Genomic DNA, 20,888 nt, shown 5'->3' on the forward strand with positions numbered 1-20,888 from the left:
TTTGGTTAATTTGTAACCGTAGTCCCGCAGGGTTTGCCTCATCCAAAGCAATTGCGCGCAACAATGACCTGCGGCAATGTACTCGGCTTCGGCGGTGGAAAGAGCGACCGAATTTTGCTTCTTTGAAGCCCAAGACACCAAGGATCTTCCCAAGAACTGGCAAGTCCCCGATGTGCTCTTCCTATTGATTTTACACCCCGCCCAATCGGCATCGGAATAACCAATTAAATCAAATGTGGATCCCCTAGGATACCAAAGCCCAAACTTAGGAGTATAAGCTAAATATCTCAAGATTCGTTTTACGGCCGTAAGGTGAGCTTCCTTAGGGTCGGCTTGGAATCTTGCACACATGCATACGGAAAGCATAATATCCGGTCGAGATGCACATAAATAGAGTAAGGAACCTATCATCGACCGGTATACCTTTTGATCCACGGACTTACCTCCCGTGTCGAGGTCGAGATGCCCATTAGTTCCCATGGGTGTCTTGATGGGCTTGGCATCCTTCATCCCAAACTTGCTTAGAATGTCTTGAGTGTACTTTGTTTGGCTAATGAAGGTGCCTTCTTGGAGTTGTTTGACTTGGAATCCTAGGAAATACTTCAACTCCCACATCATTGACATCTCGAATTTCTGTGTCATGATCCTACTAAATTCCTCACAAGTAGATTCGTTAGTAGACCCAAATATGATATCATCAACATAAATTTGGCATACAAACAAATCATTTTCAAGAGTTTTAGTGAATAGAGTAGGATCGGCTTTACCGACTTTGAAGCCATTAGCAATAAGGAAATCTCTAAGGCATTCATACCATGCTCTTGGTGCTTGCTTGAGCCCATAAAGCGCCTTTGAGAGCCTATAGACATGGTTAGGATACTTACTGTCTTCAAAGCCGGGAGGTTGCTCAACATAGACCTCTTCCTTGATTGGTCCATTGAGGAAGGCACTTTTCACGTCCATTTGATAAAGCTTAAAGCCATGGTAAGTAGCATAGGCTAATAATATGCGAATTGACTCAAGCCTAGCTACGGGTGCATAGGTTTCACCGAAATCCAAACCTTCGACTTGGGAGTATCCCTTGGCCACAAGTCGAGCTTTGTTCCTTGTCACCACACCATGCTCGTCTTGCTTGTTGCGGAAGACCCATTTGGTTCCTACAACATTTTGGTTAGGACGTGGAACTAAATGCCATACCTCATTCCTAGTGAAGTTGTTGAGCTCCTCTTGCATCGCCACCACCCAATCCGAATCTTGGAGTGCTTCCTCTACCCTGTGTGGCTCAATAGAGGAAACAAACGAGTAATGTTCACAAAAATGAGCAACACGAGATCGAGTAGTTACCCCCTTATGAATGTCGCCGAGGATGGTGTCGACGGGGTGATCTCGTTGGATTGCTTGGTGGACTCTTGGGTGTGGCGGCCTTTGTTCCTCTTCCTCCTTGTCTTCCTCATTTGCATCTCCCCCTTGATCATTGCCATTATCTTGAGGTGGCTCATTTGCTTGATCTTCTACTTCATCAACTTGAGCTTCATCCTCATTTTGAGTTGGTGGAGATGCTTGCGTGGAGGAGGAAGGTTGATCTTGTGTATTTGGAGACTCTTTGGATTCCTTAGGACACACATCCCCAATGGACATGTTCCTTAGCGCGATGCACGGAGCCTCTTCTTCACCTATCTCATCAAGATCAACTTGCTCTACTTGAGAGCCATTAGTCTCATCAAACACAACGTCACATGAGACTTCAACTAGTCCAGTGGACTTGTTAAAGACCCTATATGCCCTTGTGTTTGAGTCATAACCAAGTAAAAAGCCTTCTACAGTTTTAGGAGCAAATTTAGATTTTCTACCTCTTTTAACTAGAATAAAGCATTTGCTACCAAAGACTCTAAAATATGAAATGTTGGGCTTTTTACCGGTTAGGAGTTCATATGATGTCTTCTTGAGGATTCGGTGTAGATACAACCGGTTGATGGCGTAGCAAGCGGTGTTGACTGCCTCTGCCCAAAACCGATCCGAAGTCTTGTACTCATCAAGCATGGTCCTTGCCATGTCCAATAGAGTTCGATTCTTCCTCTCCACTACACCATTTTGTTGTGGCGTGTAGGGAGAAGAGAACTCATGCTTGATGCCCTCCTCCTCAAGGAAGCCTTCAATTTGAGAGTTCTTGAACTCCGTCCCGTTGTCGCTTCTAATTTTCTTGATCCTTAAGCCGAACTCATTTTGAGCCCGTCTCAAGAATCCCTTTAAGGTCTCTTGGGTTTGAGATTTTTCCTGCAAAAAGAATACCCAAGTGAAGCGAGAATAATCATCCACAATAACTAGACAGTACTTACTCCCGCCGATGCTTATGTAAGCGATCGGGCCGAATAGGTCCATGTGTAGGAGCTCCAGTGGCCTGTCGGTCGTTATTATGTTCTTATGCGGATGATGAGTGCCAACTTGCTTCCCTGCTTGGCATGCGCTACAAATCCTGTCTTTCTCAAAATGAACATTGGTTAGTCCTAAAATGTGTTCTCCCTTTAGAAGCTTATGAAGATTCTTCATCCCAACGTGGGCTAGTCGGCGGTGCCAGAGCCAACCAATGTTAGTCTTAGCAATTAAGCAAGTGTCGAGTTCAGCTCTATCAAAATCTACCAAGTATAGCTGACCCTCTAACACACCCTTAAATGCTATTGAATCATCACTTCTTCTAAAGACAGTGACACCTACATCAGTAAATAGACAGTTGTAGCCCATTTGACATAATTGAGAAACAGAAAGCAAGTTGTAGTCTAAAGAATCAACAAGAAAAACATTGGAAATGGAATGGTCAGGAGATATAGCAATTTTACCCAAACCTTTGACCAAACCTTGATTTCCATCCCCGAATGTGATCGCTCTTTGGGGATCTTGGTTTTTCTCATATGAGGAGAACATCTTTTTCTCCCCAGTCATGTGGTTTGTGCACCCGCTGTCGAGTATCCAACTTGAGCCCCCGGATGCATAAACCTACAAAACAAGTTTAGTTCTTGACTTTAGGTACCCAAATGGCTTTGGGTCCTTTGGCATTAGACACAAGAACTTTGGGTACCCAAACACAAGTCTTTGACCCCTTGTGCTTGTCCCCAACATATTTGGCAACTACTTTGCCGGATTTGTTAGTTAAAACATAAGATGCATCAAAAGTTTTAAATGAAATATTATGATCATTTGATGCACTAGGAGTTTTCTTTCTAGGCAACTTAGCATGGGTTGGTTGCCTAGAGCTAGATGTCTCACCCTTATACATAAAAGCATGATTAGGGCCAGAGTGAGACTTCCTAGAATGAATTCTCCTAATTTTGCTCTCGGGATAACCGGCAGGGTATAAAATGTAACCCTCGTTATCCTGAGGCATGGGAGCCTTGCCCTTAACAAAGTTGGACAATCTTTTAGGAGGAGCACTAATTTTGACATTGTCTCCCCTTTGGAAGCCAATGCCATCCTTAATGCCCGGGCGTCTCCCATTATAGAGCATACTTCTAGCAAATTTAAATTTTTCATTCTCTAAGTTATGCTCGGCAATTTTAGCATCTAATTTAGCTATATGATCATTTTGTTGTTTAATTAAAGCCATGTGATCATGTATAGCATCAATATCTACATCTCTACATCTAGTACAAATAGATACATGCTCAATAGTAGATGTAGAGGGTTTGCAAGAATTAAGTTCAATAATCTTAGCATGAAGAATATCATTTTTATCTCTAAGATTGGAAATGGTAGTATTGCAAACATCTAGTTCTTTAGCCTTAGCAATTAAATTTTTATTTTCTACTCTAAGGCTAGCAAGAGAAATGTTCAATTCTTCAATCCTAGTAAGCAAATCATCATTATTATCTCTAGGGTTGGGAATTGAAACATTGCAAACATGAGAATCAACCTTAGCTGACAAATTAGCATTTTCATTTCTAAGGTTGTCTATTGTTTCATGGCAAGTGCTTAGCTCACTAGATAATTTTTGACATTTTTCAATTTCTAGAGCATAAGCATTTTTTACCTTAACATGTTTCTTATTTTCTTTAATTAGACAATCCTCTTGGGAATCCAAAAGGTCATCCTTTTCATGAATAGCACTAATTAATTCATTTAATTTTTCTTTTTGTTCTATGTTAAGGTTGGCAAAAAGGGTACGCAAGTTATCTTCCTCTTCACTAGCATTATCATCACTAGAGCTTTCATATTTAGTGGAGGATCTTGATTTTACCTTCTTTTTGCCGTCCTTTGCCATGAGGCACTTGTGGCCGACGTTGGGGAAGAGGAGTCCCTTGGTGATGGCGATGTTGGCGGCGTCCTCGTCGTCGGAGGAGTCGCTTGAGCTTTCGTCGGAATCCCACTCCCGACAAACATGGGCATCACCGCCCTTCTTCTTGTAGTATCTCTTCTTCTCCTTTCTTCTCCCCTTCTTGTCGTCGCCTCGGTCACTGTCACTTGATATAGGACATTTAGCAATAAAATGACCGGGCTTACCACATTTGTAGCAAACTTTCTTGGAGCGGGACTTGTAATCTTTCCCTCTCCTTTGCTTGAGGATTTGGCGAAAGCTCTTGATGACGAGCGCCATTTCCTCATTGTCGAGCTTGGAGGCGTCTATTGGTTGTCGAGTTGGTGTAGCCTCCTCCTTCTTTTCCTCCGTCGCCTTGAATGCGACGGGTTGAGCTTCGGATGTGGATGGATCATCAAGCTCGTTGATCTTCCTCGAGCCTTCGATCATGCACTCAAAACTTACAAAATTCCCGATAACTTCCTCGGGGGTCATTTGAGTATATCTAGGATTGCCACGAATTAATTGAACTTGAGTGGGGTTAAGGAAAATGAGAGATCTTAGAATAACCTTAACCATTTCGTGGTCGTCCCACTTTACGCTTCCGAGGTTGCGCACTTGGTTCACCAAGGTCTTGAGCCGGTTGTACATGTGTTGTGGCTCCTCTCCTTTGCGAAGCCGGAACCGACCGAGCTCCCCCTCGATCGTTTCCCGCTTGGTGATCTTTGTGAGCTCGTCTCCCTCGTGCGCGGTTTTGAGCACATCCCAAACCTCCTTGGCGCTCTTCAACCCTTGCACTTTGTTATACTCCTCTCTACTTAAAGAGGCGAGGAGTATCGTTGTCGCTTGAGAGTTGAAGTGCTCGATTTGGGCCACCTCATCCTCATCATAATCCTTATCCCCTACCGACGGTACCTGTGCACCAAACTCAACAACATCCCATATACTTTTGTGGAGTGAGGTTAGATGAAAACGCATTAAATCACTCCACCTAGCATAATCTTCACCATCAAAAGTTGGTGGTTTGCCTAATGGGACGGAAAGTAGAGGTGCATGTTTAGAAATGCGAGGATAGTGTAGGGGGATCTTACTAAACTTCTTACGCTCTTGGCGTTTAGAAGTTACGGAGGGCGCATCGGAGCCGGAGGTTGATGTTGATGAAGTGTTAGTCTCGTAGTAGACCACTTTCCTCATCCTCTTTTGCTTGTCCTTACTCCGATGCGGCTTGTGGGAAGAAGATTTTTTCTTCTTCTCTTTGTGGTGAGAAGAAGATTTCTTCTCCTTCCCTTTGTTGGAGGAGATCTTCTTCTTCTCCTTCCTCTTGGTGCGGGACTCTTCCGATGAAGTGCTCCCGTGGCTTGTAGTGGGCTTTTCGCCGGTCTCCATCTCCTTCTTGGCGTGATCTCCCGACATCACTTCGAGCGGTTAGGCTCTAATGAAGCACCGGGCTCTGATACCAATTGAAAGTCGCCTAGAGGGGAGGTGAATAGGGCGAAACTGAAATTTACAAATATAAACACAACTACAAGCCGGGGTTAGCGTTAGTAATAAAGAAACGAGTCCGCAAGAGAGGGCGCAAAACAAATCCCAAGCGAATAAGCAAGTGAGACACGGAGATTTGTTTTACCGAGGTTCGGTTCTTGCAAACCTACTCCCCGTTGAGGAAGCCACAAAGGCCGGGTCTCTTTCAACCCTTCCCTCTCTCAAACGATCCACGGATCGAGTGAGCTTTCTCTTCTCAATCACTTGGAACACAAAGTTCCCACAAGGACCACCACAAGTTTGGTGTCTCTTGCCTCAATTTACAAGTGAGTTTGATCGCAATGAAGAATCAAGAAGGAAGAAAGCAATCCAAGCGCAAGAGCTCGAAAGAACACAAGCAAATCACTCTCGCTAGTCACTAAGGTGTTGTGTGGAATTTGGAGAGGATTTGATCTTTTTGATGTGTCTAGAATTGAATGCTAGAGCTCTTGTAGTAGTTGGGAAGTGGAAAACTTGGATGCAATGAATGGTGGGGTGGTTGGGGTATTTATAGCCCCAACCACCAAATGTGGCCGTTGGGGAGGCTGTCTGCTCGATGGCACACCGGACAGTCCGGTGCACACCGGACAGTCCGGTGCACACCGGACAGTCCGGTGCCCCCTGCCACGTCATCACTGCCGTTGGATTCTAGCCGTTGGAGCTCCTGACTTGTGGACCCGCCTGGATGTCCGGTGCACACCGGACATCTACTGTTCCTTGTCCGGTGTGCCGGAATGGGCGCGCCTGACATCTGCGCGCGCAGAGCGCGCATTGAATGCGCGGCAGAGAGCCGTTGGCGCGGAGGTAGCCGTTGCTCCGGAGTCGCACCGGACAGTCCGGTGCGCACCGGACAGTCCGGTGAATTATAGCGGACTAGCCGTTGGATTTTCCCGAAGCTGGCGAGTTCCTGAGGCCGACCTCCCTTGGCGCACCGGACACTGTCCGGTGTACACCGGACAGTCCGGTGAATTATAGCGGAGTCGCCTCTGGAAATTCCCGAAGGTGGCGAGTTTGCGTTGGAGTCCTCTGGTGCACCGGACACTGTCCGGTGGTGCACCGGACAGTCCGGTGCTCCCAGACCAGAGGGCCTTCGGTTGCCACTTTGCTCCTTTGTTGAATCCAAAACTTGGTCTTTTTATTGGCTGAGTGTGAACCTTTTGCACCTGTATAAACTATACACTTGGGCAAACTAGTTAGTCCAAACATTTGTGTTGGGTAATTTAACCACCAAAATTAATTAGGGACTAGGTGTAAGCCTAATTCCCTTTCACCATACAACGGGCGTCGTTCCTGACCCGGTTCCGAGCCCCGACTACCATCACCAAGTACTCGGGGGAAACAAGGCCGGAACTGTGGCTTGCGGACTACCGGCTGGCCTGCCAGCTAGGTGGAACATCTCCCGAGTGGACGCCGCCCGAGCCTGGCTGGAGCATCTGCCCCCTGCGCAGATTTCCAACTGGGACGATCTGGTCAAAGCCTTCGCTGGAAACTTCCAGGGCATGTACGTGCGCCCTGGGAACTCCTGGGATCTCCGAAGCTGCCGCTAGCAGCCAGGGGAATCCCTGCGGGACTACATCCGGCGATTTTCGAAGCAGCGCACCGAGCTTCCCAACACCACCGACTCGGGTGTCATTGGCGCATTCCTCGCCGGCACCACTTGCCGCGACCTAGTGAGCAAACTAGGTCGCAAGACTCCCACCAGGGCGAGCGAGTTGATGGACATCGCCACCAAGTTCGCCTCTGGTTAGGAGGCGGTCGAGGCCATCTTCCGAAAGGACAAGCAGCCTCAGGGACGCCAGCAGGAAGACGTCCCCGAGGCGTCCGCCCAGCGCGGCACGAAGAAGAAAGGCAAGAAGAAGTCGCAAGCGAAACGCGACGCCGCCGACGCAGATCTTGTCGCTGCCGCCGAGCACAGGAACCTTCGGAAGCCTCCCGGAGGGGCCAACCTGTTCGACGAGATGCTCAAGGAATCGTGCCCCTATCATCAGGGTCCCGTCAAGCACACCCTTGAGGAATGCGTCATGCTTCGGCGCAACTTCCATAAGGTCGGGCCCCCGGAGAAAGGTGGCAAAGGCCATGACAATGACAAGAAGGAGGGCAACAAGGCAGAGGACTTCCCCGAGGTCCACGACTGTTTCATGATCTACAGTGGGCAAGTGGCGAATGCCTCGGCTCGGCACCGCAAGCAGGAGCGCCGGGAGGTCTGCTCGGTGAAGGTGGCGGTGCCAGTCTACCTAGACTGGTCCGACAAGCCCATCACCTTCGACCAAGGCGACCACCCTGACCGCGTGTCGAGCCCAGGAAAGCACCCACTCGTTGTAGACCCCATCATCGGCAACGTCAGGCTCACCAAGGTCCTCATGGACGGAGGCAGCAGCCTCAACATCATCTACGCCGAGACCCTCGGGCTCTTGCAGATCAATCTGTCCACGATCCGGGCCAGTGCGGCGCCCTTTCATAGGATCATCCCCGGGAAGCGCGTCCAGTCCCTTGGACAACTCGATCTGCCCGTCTGCTTCGGGACTCCCTCCAAGTTCCGAAAGGAAACCCTCACGTTCGAGGTGGTCGGGTTCCGAGGAACCTACCACGTGGTGCTAGGGAGACCGTGCTACGCCAAGTTCATGGTCGTCCCCAACTACACCTACCTCAAGCTCAAGATGTCGGGCCCCAACGGGGTCATCACCGTCGGATCCACATACCGACACGCGTACGAATGCGACGTGGAGTGTGTGGAGTACGCCAAGGCCCTCATCGAGTCTGAGGCCCTCATCGCCGTCCTGGAGTGTGTCTCCAAGGAGGTGCCAGATGTGAAGCGCCGCGCCGGCAACTTCGAGCCAGCAGAGGCGGTTAAGTCCGTCCCTCTCGACCCCAGCAACGACGCTTCCAAGCAAGTCTGGATCGGCTCCGAGCTCGACCCCAAATAGGAAGTAGTGCTCGTCGACTTTCTCCGCGCGAACGCCGAGGTTTTTGCATGGAGTCCCTCGGACATGCCTGGCATACCGAGGGATGTCGCCGAGCACTCGCTGGATATCCGAGCTGGGGCCCAACCCGTGAAGCAGCCTCTGCGCCGTTTCGACGAAGAAAAGTGCAGAGCCATAGGCGAGGAGATCCACAAGCTAATGGTTGCGGGGTTCATCAAAGAGGTATTCCATCCCGAATGGTTAGCCAACCCTGTGCTTGTGAAAAAGAAAGGTGGGAAATGGAGGATGTGTGTAGACTACACTGGTCTAAACAAAGCATGTTCGAAGGTTCCCTACCCTCTGCCTCGCATCGATCAAATCGTGGATTCCACTGTTGGGTGCGAAACCCTGTCATTCCTCGACGCCTACTCAGGGTATCACCAAATCAAGATGAAAGAGTCCGACCAGCTCGTGACTTTTTTTCATCACACCTTTTGGCATGTACTGCTATATTACTATGTCATTTGGTTTGAGGAATGCAGGTGCGACATACCAAAGGTGCATGAACCACGTGTTCGGAGAGCACATCGGTCGAACGGTCGAGGCTTACGTCGATGACATCGTAGTCAAGACGAGGAAAGCCTCCGACCTCCTCTCTGACCTTGAAACGACATTCAAGTGTCTGAGGGCGAAGGGCGTGAAACTCAACCCCGAGAAATGTGTCTTCGGAGTCCCCCGAGGCATGCTCCTGGGGTTCATCGTCTCCGAGCGGGGCATCGAGGCCAACCCGGAGAAAATCGCGGCCATCACCAACATGGGGCCTATCAAAGACTTGAAAGGAGTACAAAGGGTCATGGGATGCCTTGCGGCTCTGAGCCGCTTCATCTCACGCCTCGGCGAAAAAGGCCTACCCTTGTACTGCCTCTTAAGGAAGACCGAGCGCTTCACTTGGACCCCCGAGGCCGAGGAAGCCCTCGGAAACTTAAAGGCGCTCCTTTCAAACGTGCCCATCTTGGTGCCCCCGCTGCAGGAGAAGCCCTCTTGATCTACATAGCCGCAACCACTCAGGTGGTCAGTGCCGCGATCGTAGTCGAGAGACGAGAAGAAGGGCATGCACTGCTCGTCCAGAGGCCGGTCTACTTCATCAGCGAAGTGCTATCCGAGACCAAGATCCGCTACTCGCAAATTCAGAAGCTACTGTACACAGTAATTCTGACGCGATGAAAGTTGTGACACTACTTCGAGTCTCATCCGGTGACTGTGGTGTCATCCTTCCCCCTGGGGGAGATCATCCAGTGCTGAGAGGCCTCGGGTAGGATAGCAAAGTGGGCGGTGGAGATCATGGGCGAGACAATCTCGTTCGCTCCTCGGAAGGCCATCAAGTCCCAAGTCTTGGCAGACTTCATGGCTGAATGGGTCGACACCTAGCTACCAACAGCTCCGATCCAACCGGAACTCTGGACCATGTACTTCGATGGGTCGCTGATGAAAACAGGAGCAGGTGCGGGCCTGCTCTTCATCTCACCCCTCGGGAAGCACCTCCGCTACGTGCTGCGCCTCCATTTCCCAGTGTTAAACAACGTGGCCGAGTACGAGGCTCTGGTTAACGGGTTGCGCATCGCCATCGAGCTAGGGGTTCGGCGCCTCGACGCTCGTGGCGACTCGTAGCTTGTCATCGACCAAGTCATGAATAACTCCCACTGCCGCGACCGGAAGATGGAGGCCTACTGCGACGAGGTTCGGCGCCTGGAAGACAAGTTCTACGGACTCGAGCTCAACCACGTCGCCTGACAGTACAACGAGACTGTGGATGAGCTGGCTAAGATAGCCTCGGGGCGGACAATGGTTCCCCCGGATGTCTTCTCCAGAGACATACATCAACCCTCCATCAAGACCGACGACACGCCCGAGCCCGGGGAAGCCTCGGCCCAGCCCGAGGCACCCTCGGTCACCGAGGGTGAGGCACTGCGTGTCGAGGGAGAGCAGAATGGGGTCACGCCTAATCGAAACTGGCAGACCTCGTACCTGCAATATCTCCACCGAGGAGAGCTACCCCTCGACAAAGCCGAAGCTCGACGACCGGCGTGACGCGCCAAGTCGTTCATCTTACTGGGTGATGAAAAGGAGCTCTACCACCGCAGCCCCTCAGGCATTCTCCAACAATGCATATCCATCACCGAAGGGCAGGAGCTATTGCAAGAGATACACTCTGGGGCTTGCGGTCACCACGCAGCACCTCGAGCCCTCGTTGGGAACGCCTTCCAACAAGGCTTCTACTGGCCAACTGTGGTGGCCAACGCCACTAGGATTGTACTGCCAGGGGTGTCAATTCTACGCGAGACAGACACACCTGCCCGCTCAGGCCCTGCACACAATACCCATCACCTGGTCGTTTGCTGTATGGGGCCTGGACCTCGTCGGTCCCTTGCAGAAGGCACCCGGGGGCTTCTCGCACCTGCTGGTCACCATCGACGAATTCTCCAAGTGGATCGAGGTCCGACCCCTAACGAGCATCAGGTCCGAGCAAGCGGTGGCTTTCTTCACCAACATCATCCATCACTTCGGGTCCCAAACTCCATCATCACCGACAATGGCACCCAGTTCACTGGCAAGAAGTTCCTCGACTTCTGTGAGGACCACCACATCCGGGTGGACTGGGCCGCCGTGGCTCACCCCATGACAAATGGGTAGGTGGAGCGTGCCAACGGCATGATTCTGCAGGGACTTAAACCGAGGATCTACAACGACCTCAACAAGTTCGGCAAGCGGTGGATGAAGGAACTACCCTCGGTGGTCTAGAGTCTGAGGACGACGCCAAGCCGAGCCACGGTTTCTCACCGTTCTTCTAGTCTATGGGGCCGAGACTATCTTGCCCACAGACTTAGAATACGGTTCCCCGAGGACAAAGGCGTACGACGACCAAAGCAACCAGACCAGCCGAGAAGACTCGCTGGACCAGCTGGAAGAGGCTCGGGACGTGGCCTTGCTACACTCGGCGTGATATCAGCAGTCTCTGCGACGCTACCACGCCCAAGGGGTTCGGCCCCGAGACCTCCAAGTGGGAGACTTGGTGCTTCGGCTGCGGCAAGACGCCCGAGGGCGCCACAAGCTTACTCCTCCATGGGAGGGGCCATTCATCATCGCCAAGATTTTGAAGCCCGAAACATACAAGCTGGCCAACAATCAAGGCGAGGTCTACAACAACGCTTGGAACATCCGACAGCTACGTCGCTTTTACCCTTAAGATGTTTTCAAGTCATTCATATACCTCGTTTTCTATACATACACAAATAAAGTCTAACCGTCAAGGAAGGGTCAGCCTTGCCTCGGCAAAACCCGACCCTCCCTCAGGGGCTAGAAGGGGGAACCCCCTCTGCGTCAAAATTTTCCTCGGAAAAAGTCTTTCTGCCAGAACATCTTTCGCGCTTTTCGATTGCTTCGATAGCGGGATCCTGAAAACGACGGAGTACACGTAAGCGGCAAGGCCGACCGAGCCGAGGGACTCCTACGCCTCCGGGATACAGATACCTCACTCATCACCTTCTGCGATAAGTAACTCACGCTCGGTTAAGCGATTCTGCTAACCGAACAAGTCTTAACGCTCGAAAACTTTTCTGCCAGAACGATTTTCGTGCCTTCTCGACTATATCGATAACAGAATCCTATGAACGAGTAAGAGTGCACGTAAGCGGCGAGGCCGACCGAGCCAAGGGACTCCTACGCCTCCGGGATACGGATACCTCACTCGTCACCTTCCGTAAAAAGTAACTCTCGCTTGAATAAACGATTCTGCTACCGACGAACAAGTCCTGATACTCGAAACAAGAGGAAAAGAAACGCAGCTTTACAACACGACAATGATATGTTTGGGCCTCGGCGGCCGCGAAAAACATACGCACACTACAGACAAACTCTCCCTGCAGGTTTAGACATCAACAGAGGAAGCAACATCACCCTCGGCATCGTTGTTGGGGCGAAGGCAAAGACGCCACCCTTCGCTCGAGGCCTTCGCTGCAGCCGCTGGTCCGACAGAGACAAAGCGGGCAGGGACACCCTTCGCAAGACTCGGCACTATGACGAAGGCTTGCGGCGACGTCCTCCCACGGCGCGTCCTCGTTCAGCCCCAAGGCCCACGTGTAATCTGGCCCATTGTAACGGGCCCCACGTGGCTGCCTTTGTATTACGGGCCCAACTTGTAAAGGAATACTTGTAATTACAGCTTGTAACCCTGCTTTATGGGAATATTCTGGGGATAAAATAGGTGTCTGAGGGCACATGCGTCCTTAACACAAGACGCTGGGCACTCAGATACCTATAAATACCCCCGCACAGTGCCCGTGAGAGGCTAGATCAACAGAGCTATTGCCCCCGTGCACGTAACCCTGTTGTCACCACTGTTCACCCTTGTTGGCCTTCTTGCTGCTGAGAGCAAGTTCCAACATTTGGCGCCCACCGTTCGTGCTACGACAAAACCACCCGCGATGGCACCCAAGAGAGCTAACCCCAAGGCTGACGAAGCTGCGAAGGCAGCACTGCTGGCCGCAAGAAAGGGCAAGGCCCTCGTGTGGGGGATAGATATCCCCTGGGTCCACTAAAGAAGTAAAAGGCCTCACGAACGGCCCAAGGGCCCAGTAATTCGTAAGGTCATTCTTTCGTGGGCCTAGGGAGAGACAGCCAACAAAGGAGACGTGAGACTGATTAGTGCAAACACAGGCGGCCCACAACGTCGAACGAATGAATCACAACAGAGACCCGACTTTCCCGCGCTGAAGCCCCCACGCAGCAGAGCCATGCGAGGATAAGTCGGCGAAGGTTACGTAGAGATAAACTCAAGAGGTTCACTATCTTTTAGCTACTTGTTGTTATCGTATCACATGTACTGCCCCACGGCCGAGTATATAAGGCATAGGGGGCACCCCTTCAGATCGATCGACCCTGTTCTACTTAGCCACCCACAAAAACTCTCTGCGTCCTCTATCCAGAGAATCCTCTTGTAACCACGCTCATATACTCACCAGGACGTAGGGTGTTACGCACTTCTAAGCGGCCCGAACCTGCAAATCTTGTCCATTGTCCCTCGTGCGATCGGCACGAACCATTTTGCTACAGTCGTCGACACCGTCCTACTCCTAAAAGCACCTTGAGGGGCAACCCCGGGTGTGCGGTCGGACCCAAAACACCGACAGCTGGCGCGCCAGGTAGGGGGTGTGTCGACGATCCAAGCTAGCTCAATGGCCGTCACCTTCCACAGCAAGATTACCATGCGTCCCGGATCCACATTCTGCTTCGGGACGATCTCATCCGTGGCGGACGAAGAGGGAATTCTACACCGCCTCGCGGATCTACCGGAACAGAAGTCTCCTCCAACAAACTCCGAAAATGCTGGAAAAACGCTACCTCCGGCTCTTCGGAACAAGATCGTCTCCGGGGAGGCTGGAGCTAGAAGCTCGCTGACCCGGAAGACTCCGCTGTCTACTTCCCCGACGAAAGAATGGACATAGATCATGAGAAGGAAGGAGATCAAGGAGAGGCCAGTCGTTCTTCCCGTTCCTCTGACCTCAAAGGAGAACGGAAAGAAAGTCGCCGCGGCAGCAATACCGCTCTACCCCGACGTCCTCTTCATCGGGAGAGCAGAGTCGCCCGCCGTCTCCGACGATGAACCGACCGCGCCTGGAGAAGAACCACCTCAGCGAGAATCCCGCCGACGAAGGAATCGACGCAGGAATGTTCGACGACATCACGCAGCTGGAGAACGGGATCCGGAGCAGCCTGTCTCGCGAGACGAGGTCTCAGAGATAGGAGAAACTCCGGAAGAACGCGTCTTCAGGGAACGAAGGAACTCCTAACGACGAGATCGCCGTCGGACTCAGGAGCAAGCCGAGCAAGATGCAAGGCAACGACGCGAGAACCCGCTCTTCGGGCGCAACCTGAACCCTGACTTCGCCCGAGCTATGAATACGCCGAGCGAGGTCGGAGGCGTTCTGGCCCGGATAGCTGACGGACTTCCTCGGACCCCCGATGCCGAGGGATACCGGCGCCTGTTCACTCAGGCAGCCAACCATCTTCTACCGCTCGCCCACCCGCCGAATGATCTGCGACACGCCATCAACAGTCGCCGAGACGCGCGAAGCTCTATCAATGCTTCGCGCGAACGGCGGCACGAGAACGAAATTCGCCGTCGGGAGGAGTATGACCGAGATCATGGCTTCCCGACTCAAAGCCAGGCCACCCAAACTGAGTCGGCAACAGCTTCAACTGGTGGAACCACCCGGGGACGGTCGAGGAACCACCACCGCCACTCCCCTCCCCGGGACAGACGACATCCTCGACGACAGGAGGACACGTGCGGAGTATCTGCCCTTACTCCGCGCCTTAGGGCCATCCAATGGCCTCCCAACTTCAAGGTATCCAATGTCGACAAATATGAACCTAAGCAGGATCCAGGGGGCTGGTTAGCCGTCTACACCACCGCTGCTCGGTCTGCCGGGGCATCCGAGGACGTCATGACTGCGTATCTGCCCATCGTCCTCGGGCAAGACGCGCTGCAGTGGCTACGACATCTACCCCGACACTGCATCGACGACTGGGGAGACTTCAGCCGACGTTTCACCGCCAACTTCCAGTCTCTCTCCGACAAGCCAGCGCAACCATGGGACCTCAAATCCATCAAGCGCCGGGGGGATGAGACTCTCCGGTCATACCTTAAAAGGTTCCAGACCATGAGAAACCGCATCCCCGAGGTCACGGAGGCGGCCGTGATCGAGGACTTCTACAGAGGATCTAATGACTCGGCTTTCGTCCGAGCCATACTGCAAAAGGCGCCAACCACCTCCGAGGAGCTATTCCGGGAAGCCGACCTCTACATCACCGCTGACGAGCGGGCCCAGGACCTCATCGGAGGAGCAAAGCCCACACCGGCGGCACCACGACGCGACGCGAACCAGCCGCCCGACAAGCGCTGGGAGAAGAGGCCTCGCGAAGAGGTACACGCCGCCGGACCACCCGCCTCTCGCGCCCGAGGAGGACCTCGTGGAGGCGAACGCACGCTGGACGACATCCTCGACGCCCAGTGCCCGTACCACAAGGATATGCGCCACACTCTCCGCAACTGCCGGGACTTCAAGCACTCCGTCGGGCATGGCCGACCCTTCCAACCTCTACCACCTTCTCCGCCGAGGGGAGGACCAGATGAACCACGACAGCCCCATCAGCCGGAGGAGGGGGGAGGAGGAGCTTTCCCGCGCGTTGACAGGGAGGTCAACGTCATCTTCGGCGGACATGGGTCGCAGGAGAACAGGAGACAACAAAAGCTCAACGACCGCCAGATACTGGTGGCGACCACCGGCCCTCCCGCCCCGTACCGGTGGTCGGAGCACCCAATCACGTTCACTCGGGATGATCAATGGCTCAACTTCGACCACCCGGGCAAATACCCGCTCCTCGTCGATCCGGTGATCCGAGAGAGCCGGGTGAAGAAGGTGCTAGTGGACGGGGGGAGCAGCATCAATGTCACCTTCCCCCGTACGCTTCAAGGCCTGGGAGTTCACCTCAAAGAGCTCCATGAGTCAGACACTCCTTTCTTCGGCATCGTGCCGACGGAAGGGGAATACCCGCTGGGCCACATCTACATGCCGGTCACCTTCGGGACTCCGGATAACTACAGAACCGAGTTCCTGAGGTTCGAGGTGGCGAACTTCGACTGCGGGTACAACGCCATCATCGGGAGGCCAGGGCTGGCCAAGTTCATGGCCATCCCACACTATACGTACATGATACTGAAGATGCCCGGACCACAAGGAATCATAACTGTGCGCGCTGACTTCCAAGGCGCCGCGGAATGTTTCCGAGTGGCCATCCAAGCAGCCCTCACCACCAAGCCGTCAACGGTTCCTTCTACACCGGCGAACTCTAAGCCTGATGAAGACCTCGCCGTGCCGGCAAACGAAGCTCAGGCCGCGACCTCTATGCGGCCGACTGAGGACACCAAGCGGATCAACCTGGGGTTCGCTGATGAGCGCAAGACGGCCATCATTAGCTCCAGTTTGAGTGACAAATAGGAAAGCGCGCTCGTCCAGTTCCTGCAAGATAACCGAGACGTATTCGCATGGCAACCTGCGGATATGCCGGGAGTCCCAAGAGAACTGGCCGAGCACAAATTGAAGGTCTATCCCCAGGCGAGGCCGATCCGGCAAAAGCTGCGTCGTTTCACGCCCGACAAGAGAGAAGCCATTCGTGCCGAGTTAGCCCGCTTGGTTGCGGCCGGATTTATTAGAGAAGTATTACACCCCGAGTGGTTAGCCAACCCTGTTCTTGTACTCAAAAAGAATAAAGTGGATTGGCGCATGTGCGTCGACTATACTGATCTCAACAAACACTGTCCGAAGGATCCCTTCGGGCTCCCAAGGATAGATCAGGTGGTGGATTCCACCGCTGGATGTTCGATGCTGTCTTTCTTAGATTGCTATTCCGGGTATCATCAGATTAGTTTGGCAAAAGAAGACGAAGAAAAAACGGCATTCATCACCCCGTTTGGTGCTTTCTGTTATACCTCCATGCCGTTTGGCCTCAAAAACGCTGGAGCGACTTATCAGAGAGCTATTCAAACATGCTTAGCCGATCACTGGGGCAAGCGTGTGGAAGCTTACGTAGACGATGTGGTGATCAAAACGGAGAATCCGGAAAATTTCATCGAAGACTTACAGCTGGTTTTCAACAGCTTGAGAAGATATAGATGGAAGCTCAATCCTGAGAAATGCGTCTTCGGGGTACCAGCAGGAAAGTTACTCGGATTTATTGTCAGCCACCGGGGAATTGAAGCTAATCCAGATAAGATTGAAGCTATCATGAAGATGGAAGCTCCTCGATCGCAAAAGAAGGTTCAACGACTCACCGGATGTATGGCAGCCCTGAGCAGATTCATATCCAGGCTGGGAGAAAAAGGTCTGCCATTTTATAAACTGCTGAAGAAGGTGGATAAGTTTCAATGGACTTCAGAGGCACAGGAAGCTCTAGACGCACTGAAGAAATTCCTGACAACGCCGCCAGTATTGAAACCGCCCCGGCGAGCTACGCCGACTCAGCCGGCTGAAGATCTGCTGTTATATATCTCTTGCACGACTCACGTGGTAAGCACTGCGTTGGTAGTCGAGCGAGTGGAAGAAGGGCATGCCTACCCGGTACAACATCCCGTCTATTTCATCAGTGAGGTTCTAGGCCCATCGAAGAAAAAGTATCCTCAAGTTCAGAAGCTATTATATGCAGTACTTCTAACTGCCCGCAAGCTGCGCCACTACTTTGACGACCACAAAGTCATAGTAGTTACTGGTTTTCCAATAGGGGACATTCTTCACAACAAGGAAGCCATTGGCCGAATAGCCAAGTGGGCTTGCGAGTTGGGGTCCCATGATATCGAGTTCCGACCTCGCACTGCCATCAAAACTCAAGCACTGGTCGACTTCGTATCAGAGTGGACAGAACAGCAAGTGTCGGATAATCCAGAAACCGCAGAAGTATGGCGAATGTATTTTGATGGCTCGCTGAAGCTGCAGGGAGCAGGAGCAGGAATTCTCTTCACTGCACCTGGAGGCGAACACCTCAAGTACGCTCTCCAATTGCTATTCCCGGCCTCTAACAACGCAGCCGAGTATGAAGCTTTGATACACGGATTAAACATCGCCATATCGCTGGGTGTCAAGAGACTGATGGTGTACGGGGATTCTCTGGTAGTCATCAGTCAGATAAACAAGGAATGGGATTGTTCAAGTGATTCAATGGGAAGATACTGCGCCACCGTCCGAAAGCTAGAAGATAAATTCGAAGGCCTGGAGTTCCATCATATAGAAAGAGATCGGAACACGGTGGCTGATGTACTGTCCAAGCTCGGATCCGGTCGGACTCAAGTCCCGCCCGGGGTCTTCATGCAAGAAATCAATCAGCCGAGCATCTCGACGGATCAAATAGAAGAGTGCAACATCATAGACCAACCCGAGTCAGACTCTGATGACTGGAGGCAACCGATTATTAAGTATATAAAGAATGAAGAAGAGCCAGATGACAAGAACTCGGCAGAGCGCATTGCCAGACAATCAGCTCACTATACACTCATTGGGGAGGTATTATACCGGAGGGGCGCGTCAGGCGTCCTCATGAAGTGCGTTCTCCCGTCCACCGGGAAACAACTTCTGGAGGAAGTCCATGCAGGGTAGTGCGGAGTACATGCAGCATCCAGAACATTAGTCGGGAAGGTTTTCAGGTCAGGATTCTATTGGCCGACGGCAAAGAATGATGCAGCCGAGCTAGTTCAGAGATGCGAAGCTTGCCAGTACCTGTCAAAACAACAGCACATGCCAGCACAGCAGCTACAAACCATACCAGTAACTTGGCCTTTTGCATGCTGGGGATTGGATATGATTGGACCTTTCAAGAAAGCTCAAGGAGGATACACCCATGTGTTGGTGGCAATTGACAAGTTCACTAAATGGATAGAGTTTCAGCCCATTGCCTCCTTAACCTCTGCTAAAGCCGTGGAATTCATACAAAACATAATATTCAGATTTGGGATACCGAACAGTATCATCACTGACTTGGGATCCAACTTCAGCAGTTCAGAATTCTTTGACTTCTGCGAGCAAAAAAGCATTCAGATCAAGTATGCATCTGTAGCCCATCCGAGAGCCAACGGGCAGGTTGAGCGAGCCAACGGAATGATATTGGAAGCACTTAGAAAAAGGGTCTTTGATAAAAATGAAAAATTCGCAGGAAAATGGATAAGAGAATTGCCTTATGTTGTTTGGAGCTTGAGAACTCAACCTAGCCGGGCCCTGCATGGAAACACTCCTTTCTTTATGGTCTATGGGTCGGAGGCAGTGCTACCTGCTGATCTCAAGTTTGGGGCACCAAGATTGATCTTCGAAAGCATAGCAGAAGCCGAAGCCACTAGGCTGGAGGATATCGACGTACTCGAGGAAGAGCGACTGAATGCGGTGATTCAATCAGCACGATACCAGCAGACTCTAAGGCGCTACCACGACAAAGCTGTGCGGCAACGTTTCTTTTCGATGGGAGACCTCGTCCTCCGCCGAATTCTAACGGGGGAGGGACGGCACAAGTTATCACCCTTATGGGAGGGACCTTTCATAGTAGCAGAAGTCACTCGTCCCGGATCATATCGCCTCACCCAAATGGATGGTACAGAAGTCGGGAACTCCTGGAACATAGAGCACCTCCGAAAGTTTTACCCATAGCTGTATCCCAAAACAGCCAGGGTGACCATGTATTCTGTATAAAGGAAATACGTCATCAATAAAGAGAGATTTCAAAGATACTTGACTCATTTATGATTGACTTGCATTCTTACTTAACTCGGGGTGACCACTATGCCCTACGAACGGAGCAATCGGCTTAAGTCGGCAACGACTTAAGGCGGTGCAACATGCTCACGCTTACTTAACTCGGGGTGACCACTATGCCCTACGAACGGAGCAATCGGCTTAAGTCGGCAACGACTTAAGGCGGTGCAACATGCTCACGCTTACTTAACTCGGGGTGACCACTATGCCCTACGAACGGAGCAATCGGCTTAAGTCGGCGACGACTTAAGGCGGTGCAACATGCTCACGCTTACTTAACTCGGGGTGACCACTATGCCCTACGAACGGAGCAATCGGCTTAAGTCGGCAACGACTTAAGGCGGTGCAACATGCTCACGCTTACTTAACTCGGGGTGACCACTATGCCCTACGAACGGAGCAATCGGCTTAAGTCGGCAACGACTTAAGGCGGTGCAACATGCTCACGCTTACTTAACTCGGGGTGACCACTATGCCCTACGAACGGAGCAATCGACTTAAGTCAGCAACGACTTGAGGCGGTGCAACATGCTCACGCTTACTCTACCGGGGGTGGCCACTATGCCCTACTAACGGAAGTTACCGGCTAAAAGTAATTGATGGCTTGAACCAGTATAGCGTACTCACGCTTATGCAGTTCAAGGGATGATCTCCATATCCCACAAACAAACTTCATAATCATCATGCAGCGTTACCACAAACTTGCAAACTAATAAATTCTGATACAATAAGGGAGTAATCATGTCATTCGAATGATAAGCCGATACTTGATCATGCTAACTGCGCGCTCAGAGCACGCGAACTGTTTCTTTATTTTCTAATGTCTTTCTCAGG

This window comes from Zea mays, chromosome 5 (assembly GCF_902167145.1).
Source record: "Zea mays cultivar B73 chromosome 5, Zm-B73-REFERENCE-NAM-5.0, whole genome shotgun sequence".
NCBI classification, from domain to species: Eukaryota; Viridiplantae; Streptophyta; class Magnoliopsida; order Poales; family Poaceae; genus Zea; species Zea mays.